General features: G+C 41.5%; 1 pseudogene; it reads left to right on the top strand.

The window, feature by feature from the left end:
• The first annotated feature begins 8,663 nt into the window (after positions 1-8,663).
• On the top strand, positions 8,664-9,223 carry LOC142448911 (ATP synthase F(0) complex subunit C1, mitochondrial pseudogene; annotated as a pseudogene).
• The last annotated feature ends 1,690 nt before the right edge of the window (positions 9,224-10,913 follow it).

Genomic DNA, 10,913 nt, shown 5'->3' with positions numbered 1-10,913 from the left:
ATTCTAGCGTTCTATGCTTACATATAGATGCTCATTGTCTAGCTTTATTCTGCCTTTTCTTGAGGGGGTCACTCAGCCTCCAGTTATGCCTGTTTTCTTTAAAGCAGGTCAGTATGCCTACTCCATTTAATCCTGCTTGAAGTCTTACATACAACTCTTATCTCAATCCATACATGCATCAAGTTATAAAGCACATTTGTTACCCTCATCATTCTCAAAACATTTGCTCTCCATGTAAGGCCCTGCCATCAGCTCCTCATTTTTCCCCCTCGCTCCCCACGCCCCCCTCCCTCAGGAACCCTTAATAATTTATAAACTATTATTTTGACATTTCTTACACTGTCTAAAGTCTCCCTTCACCCACTTTTCTGTTGTCCGTCCCCCAGGAAGGAGGTTCTATCTAGATCCCTGTAATTGGCTTCCCCTCCCTACTCCACCCTCCCTCCACCTTTCTGGAAACACCACTCTTACCACTGGTCCTGAACAGATCATCCATCCTGGATTCCCTGTGCTTCCAGTTCCTATATGTACCAGTGTACATCCCCTGGTCTAACCTGATTTGTAAGGTAGAATTAGGATCATGGTAGTGAGTGGGGAGGAAGCATATAGGAAGTACAGGAAGGTTGTATGTTTCATCATTGCTATACTGCACCCTGACTGGCTCATCTCCGCCTTGAGACCATTCCATAAGGGGATGTCCTGTTGCCTACAGATGGCCTTTGGGTCCCCACTCTACCCTCCCCCTCATTCACAATGATATGGTTTTTTTGTTCTTTGATGCCTATTACCTCATCCCTTTGACACCTCATGATCACACAGGCTGGTGTGCTTCTTCCATGTGGGCTTTGTTGCTTCTCAGATAGATGACCGCTCATTTACCTTCAATTCTTTAAGATCCTAGACGCTACATCTTTTGATAGCCGGCTCCATCAGCTTTCTTCACCACATTTGCTTATTCACCAACTTTGTCTTCAGTGATTGTGTCGGGAAGGTGAGCATCATGGAATGCCAGTTTAATACAACAAAATATTCTTGCATTGAGGAAGTACTTGAGTGGAGGCCCACTGTTCATCTGCTACCTTAATATTAAACCTATAAATATTTGCAAATAAATCTATTTCCCCATCATCATATATAAGTATATTTACATGTGCCCATGCCTTTATTTAGATCTCTATAAATGTCCTTTGCCTCCTAGGAAAAGGTTCTTTTTTATGAAACTTATTCTTGAATTTCCAAAGTATACTGGTTAATTTCAATGACGAGTTGTGTTAGCCGGGGTACTTTAGAGAAACAAATCCACAGAAACTCATGTATAAGAGAGAGTTTTACATAAAGGTTAAGTGTGTATCCAGAAAACATGCCAACCCAATGCTGCCCAAGCCCACAGTCCAATATTAATTGATTAACCCATACGTCCAACGCCAATCCTGAAAGTCTTCCTCCATCTCACAAAACAGTTGCAATGATGCCAGCTACAGGAGGGAAGCCAAGTCAGTGAATGTGTAAGCATCTCAGCACTGTCAGGGGTCTCCACACGGGTGCTCCAGCACCCAGGACTGAATCAGGGTAGGTCCATGTGGCTTCTCCTCAAGGATCTTGTCTTGCAGGAAGTGAGCCTTGCCAGCTAAAGCAGGGAACTGGCTAAGGCAGCTGCACCCTGGTCTGACCGTCAGAATCCAAGAGACCTGAGAACTTGAAGGGCGAGGCTCACTTCACCCTTCAAATTAACCCCACATGTGTTTATCGGCCAGGTTGGCACAATAAACTATCTCAATCCACCCCTTGCCAACTTGGCACCAGTACATCATTCTTTAGCCTCACAGTTGTAATTAAGTAACACCTATACCTTAACCCTATATTTCTGTGAATTTTGCCCCCCCCCTACACTTATGAAAGTTTGTAAGTCAACCACTTCATGCCTTTATCCCCCAATTTTGGGTATCCAATTTACCAGTCTTACCAAAAAAACCCATAATGATAGAAAACACTATCCTAAGAATTTTTTAACATTGCCCATTACTGGGCATGTCAATAGAAGTTTATTTGTATTCATGTTTGAGTTTTTTTTAATATGTCATTTGTATTCCACTCTATTGTTTTGGTATGGATTCCTTCCAAATATTCAGTTGCAAGGAGCTTATTGGATGTCAACCCCAGGAAACCCAGAAAGAGGAGCAAAATGACAAGGAAGTAGTAGTTACCTTTGTGGCTGCTACCTTTTTGGGCTGCTAACCATAACCATAAGGTCAGCAGTTTGAAACTACTATATGCTCCATTGGACAAAGATGAGGCTTCCTATTTTTGTAAAAAGTTAGCAGCCTTAGAAACCATGCAATTCTGTTCTGTAGAGTCACAGAATAAACTCCATGGCAGTCAGTTTGGTTTGGAGTTTATCAAGCCCAGGATGAGTGTCATGTGGGAGTTCAGATTCCAGCCAACACAGCTCATGCACAGCCACCACCATCTGTCAGTGGAGCAGTGTGTGTTGCTACGTCACTCAAGACGTTTTAGTGGAGTTCCCAGATGAACTAGGAAGAAACTCTGGTGATCTGCTTTAGAAAAATCAGCTAATGAAAACTATGATTCACAACCATTCAATTCTGTTGTGCATGAGATTGCCATGAAATTGAGTTCTGACTTAACAGCAATTACCATCACAACAGTAGTATCAAGCCATTGTGAATAAAAATGCTCCAGTCCTCTTTTAGCTATGAGGACCAACATCGAGCACACCTCATCTTAAGCAGGAGTAGAAAACCAGGTTGCTCACTCTGTGGAAGTTCTAGCTTTCCTATGCTGGGCTGAATGGACTTTCTTAGACAGAAAGGGGAAATAAAAAAGAGCCGTCGGTCCATCACAGGTGCTTGCTTTAAGGAGACTTGACAATGTAGACCACTGTTGGAAAATGTACAGGGCATGTAGATTGGGTGCCCGGCATTATCTGCTACACTTGGGTACCAGGCTGACTGGTCAACTAGAGACTGGTGAAGACCCCAGGCTATGACCCTTACCTTCTGGTCTGGAAACAAACATAACCTCTGCGTTTGAATATGCAAGCATTTAAAGTCAAAAAGGCAGCATGTCAGATCCAAACTCAAAAGTTCTGAGGGTTCGAGGAATGAAAACAGGAAACCCAGGGAGGAAATGGGATAAGATTGAATGGATTGTAATGCTCCACTGAATACAAGTGTGTATTCATTGTCCACTATAAAACTATGATCTGCTCTGTAAATCTTTACCTAATTCATAATTAATAGTTCATTTTAAAAAGCGATTTGTTAAATGAATAATGATATCCATTAGAAATTCCAACAAAATGCTTAGTTTCAAGTTGCTAATCTTTTCTTGAGGTGAATCAAGTTGATAAAGGTTGCTTTTTAAAATCAACACATTTTAAGTAGTGGCGATTATTAAGTGGGTAGATGGATATACACATTTGAAGAACATTAAAACTGCCCAATAGAATGTCAATGACCCCAAGAAGGGCATAGTGGGGACTAAGCTAGGACTGAAAGGATGGCCTATGAGCACCTGAGTGAATGAACTTGTGCCATTAGCTCTGAACTCCATGCTCAGAAGAGCATCACTTCCTGACTTTACAAACATGACGATGGGTTGGGAGGGCCAATTCATAAACACTTTGGAGGTTTTACTCCCCTCTTAGAACATATGAGTTTGAATCATGGCTACCTTGATGCCTGAATAAATGTCTACAGGCAATTAGTCTAGTTCATGGTCAAGGTCACATCTAGAAGTCTATGTTCCATCTTCTGAACAGCTGTAGTAACCTAGAAATCAAATTTGGTGCCTCATAGATGATAGTAATCCAACTATTAACTTCTATTTTAAATTTCTACAAAACAGGATGTTGACTGTGATTTTTTTTCCCCTGCCAGTATCTCTGCTGTACCCCAGCTGTGGGAAACATGTTGTGGCATTGACTTCTTCAAACCCCCTCCTGTGAGGAAGATTACCTTAATTGCTTGTTTGTGGAACATTCAGTCAGAGATAGAATATGCTGTAACAATTACTAATAGCCGAAGGTTGACATTTTGCATTCCTTGTTATTCCATTAGCAATTTCTCATGACATTGTTTTGCTTTTTCTAAAATTTAATGCCCTGAAGACAGAATATCTTCTGAAGTTTTGTGTTTTCTGATCACAGTTCCCCCATTCCCCTTAAGAACCACATTATGGTCAGACAGAAGTCTTATTTCTATTCAAACAGCATTAGCATTGTTTCCTTTTTTCTTTTATAATCATTTCATTGGGGGGTCTTACAAACTCTGATAACAATCCATACATCCATCCATTGTCAGCACTGTTTTCAAAAAACACCTATGAAGTATCAGACATTAATGTAGAAGAGACAGATATGAATTTATCAGACCAAGTCATGCCATTTTGAGACTAGATCCCACCAACTAGTTTGATTTAAACCCCCAAACTTAACCCACTGAACTACCAGAACTCCTTTAGTTGGAGTTGACTTGACAAAAGTGGATTAGATTGCCTGCTTTGTTGTTTATCCATGCACACATATATTATTTCCACCTCAATCTGTGTATAAATAGAAAGTTCTGCTACTACTTTCTTATGAATGTTGGCCTGCTGAATTCAAGGTTGGTGGTTCAAACCCACCAGCCACTCCATGGGAGAAAGAAGAGGCTGTTTGCTCCTATAAAGATAGATCTATGTGTCTATATTTATAGGTCAAGTATTAAGGTGGCGGAAGGACCTTGGGCCTCTACTCAAACACTCCCTCAATGCATGAATACCTTCTTTTATTAAATTGGAACTGTATGATGCTCACTCTCCCGACACAACGGCTGGAGCCAAAGTGGGTGGACAAGCAAATGTGGTGAAGAAAGCTGATGGTGCCCGGCTATCAAAAGAGATAGTGACTGGGGTCTTAAAGGCTTGAAGATAAACAAGCGGCCATCTAGCTCAGAAGCAACAAAGTCCACATGGAAGAACACACCAGCCTGTGTGATCGAGTGGTCCCAAAGGGATCAGTTACCAGGCATCAAAGAACAAAAAATCATATCATTGACTGTACACCTCCATGATAGGATCGCTGAAGACAAATGGGTGCATACGCAAATGTGGTGAAGAAAGCTGATGGTGCCCGGCTATCAAAAGAGATAGTGTCTGGGGTCTTAAAAGCTTGAAGGTGAACAAGCGGCCATCTAGCTCAGAAGCACAAAAGCCCACATGGAAGAAGCACGCCGGCCAGTGCGATCACGAGGTGCCAAGGGACCAGGTATAAGGCATCATGCAAAAAAAACAACAACGATATAAGTGTGTGTATATATGTGTATATGTATATGTATATATATACCATAATAAATGAAGGGGGAAGTGCAGAGTGGATACCCAAGGCCCAAGTGTCGGCCAATGGAGATACCCTCATAGAGGCATTTAGGAGAGGAGATGGGTTAATTAGGATGCGAGGTAGTACCGATGAAGAACACAGCTTTCCCCCAGATCCTGGATGCTTCCTCCCCCCAACTACCATGATCCGAATTCTACCTTGCAGGCCTGGATAGGACAGACTGTACACTGGTACAGATGAGGGCTGGAGGTACAGGGAATCCAGGGTGGATGATACCTTCAGGACCAAGGGTGTGAGGGACGATGCTGGGAGAGTGGAGGGTGAGTGGGTTGGAAGGGGGGAACTGATTACAATGATCCACATGTGACCTCTTCCCTGGGAGAGGGACAGCAGAGAAGGGGGGAAGGGAGACACCGGATAGGGCAAGATATGACAAAATAACGAGGTATAAATTACCAAGGGCACATGAGGGAGGGGGGAAAGGGGAGGGAGGGGAAAAAAGAAAAGAGGACCTGATGCAAGGGGCTTAAGTGGAGAGCAAATGCTTTGAGAATGATTGGGGCTGGGAATGTATGGATGTGCTTTATACAATTGATGTATGTATATGTATGGATGGTGATAAGAGTTGTATGGGTCCCTAATAAAATGTAAAAAAAGAAAAGAGGAGAAAAAAATGATTAGGGCAGGGACTGTACAGATGTGCTTTATGCAATTGATGTATGTATATGTATGAACTGTGATAAGAATTGTATGAGCCCCTAATAAAATGTTTTTTAATAAAATAAAATAAAATACAAAAAAAAATAATAACAACAAAGATTTAAAAAACTCAAAAAAAAGATTTATAGCTTCAGAAACCTTATGTAGGATTGTTATGAGATGGAAATTATTCTATGGAAGTAGTTTTTGGTTTTGGATTGGTTCTATGCACAAATAGCATATTATACATCCCTCCTATGTCATTTAAGACTTTTAATTTCTGGAAAGCCTTGGATGCCATTACTATTTCATGCTAATGGCCTCCTGCAGCAGCATGATGTATCTTTGTTATGTTTTCCTGTTTGAGACTTCAAAACTCCTCCCCTTAATTTTCAATTTACGATCCCTTTTGTGTGGGGAAAAGGCCAGCTCCCATAACTAATCGCAGGTTTGATAGGCTCAATTGTACGGTTAATATATATATTATATATAATCTATATACACACACATAGATTATAATAAAGTCATAGAGAATGAGAGAGAGAGGAGAAGGAAGTCAGATGCATTTCATAGTAGCATGCTCACCTCCTGGCTGGCCATGATCTCGACAGCCAGGTCCACTCACAGCTCGGGCCGAAAGGGCAAGGGAGACCAGCAGGAGAGAGAGACGAGGTGGGCAGGAGAGAGCTCGAGAAAGAGATGTTTATTGCTAACCAAGGTTTATATCTACTTAGGGGTCTTGATTACAAGTAACCACACACATCACAGGGAGGGGCTGTACAATAGGCATAAGCGTAACAGGAAGGGGATGAGCTAGGGGTGTACACATGATAGGAAGGGGAGGGACTAGAGGTATACATGTGACAAGAAGGGTGGACTCTAGATTCATGAAGGTGGCCTAACCGAGTGGGCTTGACCTCCTTGGACTCTCCTTCAGGGAAACAATCTACTATTCTTATCAGAAGGGAGTGGGCCCTACTTATTGTGGGATAAACAGTGGTGTCTATGTGCTCTAGATGGCTGATAACTCTTAGGGAGAATAACCCCTGATCTACATCTGTTGACCTCTAAGTGTATAGTCATTTGCCATGTGTAGCAATAAATTTGGGATATATTTGGGGGAGACAATTTTATACTCCAAAATTCTACCTATTTATTTATCTATCTTCAGGATAAACATGTTTTAAATAACATCCTTATTGTCTCATCCTTGTATTACGACTGAATAGCATTGGAACTTTGGTTATTTTAGTGAAAATATTGGTTCCGTTGGTTATCTCTCTTTCTTTCTTAGTTGCATGTGGCATGGTTTCGATGATCATTGAGTCTTATACTGTACTTGGCCACAGTTTTTTTTAATGTGCTCAAATATGTACTTGTTTCCCTCTGTGTTTGGAACAGAGCAATCTTCTTGGGATCCTCCTTAATAATTATCCTAGAGATTCGTTCAACGTGTGGGTTTTTTAGATCTATTTCCTGTGTTCTTGCCCAAGCTGTGGTATTTTGATCACTTCATGCATGTGGAAAGTGGACAATGAATAAAGAAGGCCTCAGAAGAAATAATGCATCTGAATAATGATATAGGCAGAGAATATCGAAAGTATCGTGAACTACCAGAAGAATAAATATATATCTGTGTTGGAAGAAGTGCAGGCAGATACTCTTTAGAGGTGACGATTTTAAGACTTTGCCTCACTTACTTTGGACATATTATTAGGATTTTCCTGTCTCTGGAAAAGTATATAAAGTAGAAGTTCATCGACAAACAAGAAGACTCTCAAGAAGATGGATTGACACAGTAGTTGCAATAAAGATCTCAACCATAACAGCAGTTCTAAAGATGTTATTGGACCAGAAGAACAGCACCAGTAACATTATGTCATTGTATCTCTGTCCCACTTTCAGTTTATCCCTTCCACTGTTGATCACTTATTTATTATTTCCACTTTCTGCCTTTTGTGAACAGTGGCAATATACATATTGGTGTAGATGTTGCTGCTTTCATATTTTTGGTATTGGAATAATTTTAATATTAGAAAATTGTATGTTTTAACAGTAGAAAGAACTTCATAAAACATTATTTTTATAGATATGGAAACTGGGTTGTGGTAGTTACATAATCTGGTTTCAATTTGAGGATTAAGAATGTAGGAGTGGAGTCTAGCCTGCCAATCAGGATATAGCCAATGAGGCCACTGTGTGGGCATTGCCTTCCCCTGAGGATTTTTGGAACTCCTGTGTTTTTCTTCCTTGGAGGTGGGAGATACCCTTTCTCTGCTGACTCCCTGTGAGACATCACTGCTGACAAGAGACATGGAGAGAGGTTGATGGAGCCAGACCTCTGGAGCCAGAAAAGTCACATAGAGACTCCTGCCAGTGCTGAGATACTTACAACACCACTGAATCCACAAGACTTCCCACTCACTGGCCTGTGATCCTCCTGCATTTGGCATCATTACATGTGTTTTATAAGACTGAATAGGACTTCATAGACTGGTATCAGACATATGGGTTAATATCGGACTTATGGCCTTGATCTGGACTGGGCTAGGATGTTTTCTCGATATTCAATTTCTCTTGTATATAAACCTCTCAGACGACGTGGATGGGGAGCTGAGCTCCGAGACCCGGAGCTAAACCCGAGAGATTGAAAATATGCAGACCACCGGGGCACTACTCATTCCTCCAGCTCTGGTCCGCTGCTGTGCCAAGGGTCTCGTCAGGCCTGTGTCTGCCTCCTTCCTGAATAGGCCGGAGATCCCATCAAAACAGCCTTCCTACAGCAGCTCCCCGCTCCAGGTGGCCAGGCGGGAGGTCCAGACCAGCGTGGTCTCCCGGGATATTGACACAGTAGCCAAGTATATTGGTGCTGGGGCAGCCACAGTCGGTGTGGCGGGTTCGGGGGCTGGCATTGGGGCCGAATTCGGCAGCTTGATCATTGGCTATGCCAGGAACCCATCTCTCAAGCAGCAACTCTTCTCCTACGCCATCCTGGGCTTTGCCCTGTCTGAGGCTATGGGGCTCTTCTGCTTGATAGTCGCCTTCCTCATCCTGTTTGCCATGTGAGGCTCCGTGGGCTGCACCGACCTGTCCCTGCTGCTTCAACTCCAGGCCATGCCCCGTGCTGGAGTGCACTAAGCTTTACCATTAAACACAACGTTTCTCTAAAAAATAAAATAAAATAAACCTCTCAGACGCATATGAGTATCCATGGATTTGTTTCTCTAGTCTACCCAGATTAACACATGGGTCCAGACAAATCAGGTTACTTGCCTAAGATTGCCTAGGGGGATTAATTTTGCAGCTATATGAGACTGCAGAAAGACTTATTTGAAGTTCTTCCTCATCATTCTATGTTCAAAGAGGAAAAAAACCCTGTATCTTAAAGCCCATTTCAAACCATGCAGTAGATTGAAATGCCAAGTCTCTTTTTCCATGTGTGTTAAGCTGGGTTGTCTAGAGAAACAAAACCAGTAACACTCATCTATGTATAAGAAGGAACTTAATGTCAAGAAGTAAGTTTATATCAAGAAAGCATTCCAGGCCAGTCCACCTGAAGCTCATGGGACCCAAGCTAGCCAGACTGACATAGCTGCAGCCCGGTGACATAAAGGTGATGCTGGATTCAGAACATCACAGGCAGGGGCGCTCAGTCTCCTGGATTCCAGGTTGGTGGAAACATGACAGGGAGCTGACAGCTCTCAGGATAAGGTGACTCGTGTGGGGCCGCCCTGGAGGCAGACACAACCTCTCAGTGCGATCCCAGTGAGGAGGAAGTGAAGGGGCAGAACAAGAGTGGGAGTTCCCACTTTCTTCCTTATAGAAAGGCCACACTCCCTAGGGGGCATAATCTAGCTCTGATCTGATTTACAAATTGTCCTCCAACCCTATGCTTTCCTACAAATTCAAGTTGACATAAAATCTAACGACCCCACCATCTGTCCATCTTTTTATCTATCTTGTATGTGAATTTACTACTTAAATTCTCTCAATTTGCAAATGGGTTTATTTTCATGTGACCATACCAGTTATATCATTAGACAGTATGGAGGGTTCCACTGGTTTTGTGACAATCATTTCTGTTACTTTTTACACATTATAAAAGATTAAAATTATAGGTGATAGGTAGTATTTATAAGAATTGCATGAATTTCTGAGCTTATTGTCATTAAATCACAGTGTTTTATGTATTTGGGGGCACTCATTTACCTTCCTGAAGGTTTTCTAGTTTTAAAATATGTGACAATATTTGAGCTACTTATAAGAGCTCTATGAAGAAATCATAGGAAAAAATGCTAATGAAAAAAGATCAGATGGAATGTCTGAAATGAGTCTCAGTGTTGAAGATAATGAGTAAAGAAAAATTAATAAGAATAAAATGTAATGAATGAACAAGCAGCACATATATTTAAGAGGATGATATGGGAAAATTATTAAAGCTCAGAATTTAGGAGGGGAATATTTTGGGAACACTTAAAAAATATACTTAATAAATCCCCTCAAAGCTGTCAAGAGAAAAGGTTTCTCTGGGTTCACTGTAAGAGACATATATACCCAAATGTAAAACCATTTGGGCATAAATATGAAGAAAATAACCCGTAAAGTATATACAAATGAACACAAGTCAGCAACAACTTTCACAGCACTAGATGCCAAGATGAAATCACCACCTGGAAACCATCCAGGCTACTTTAAAATATTTGGCCAGATAAACAAATGCATCAATATTTTATTAATAGCTACAATTAAGTCTCCTTAATGCATATGTTGTACAGAAGATGACCAAGTTATTATTAATTTCCCCTGTGGAAAAATGAAGACCAACGGATGTTTGGCAGAGTCACCAACCTACTAGGGTCCCACATTCTGGGATTCT

Source organism: Tenrec ecaudatus, chromosome 5 (assembly GCF_050624435.1).
Source record: "Tenrec ecaudatus isolate mTenEca1 chromosome 5, mTenEca1.hap1, whole genome shotgun sequence".
Taxonomy (NCBI): domain Eukaryota; kingdom Metazoa; phylum Chordata; class Mammalia; order Afrosoricida; family Tenrecidae; genus Tenrec; species Tenrec ecaudatus.
This window is presented reverse-complemented; position numbering and strand designations above follow the sequence as displayed.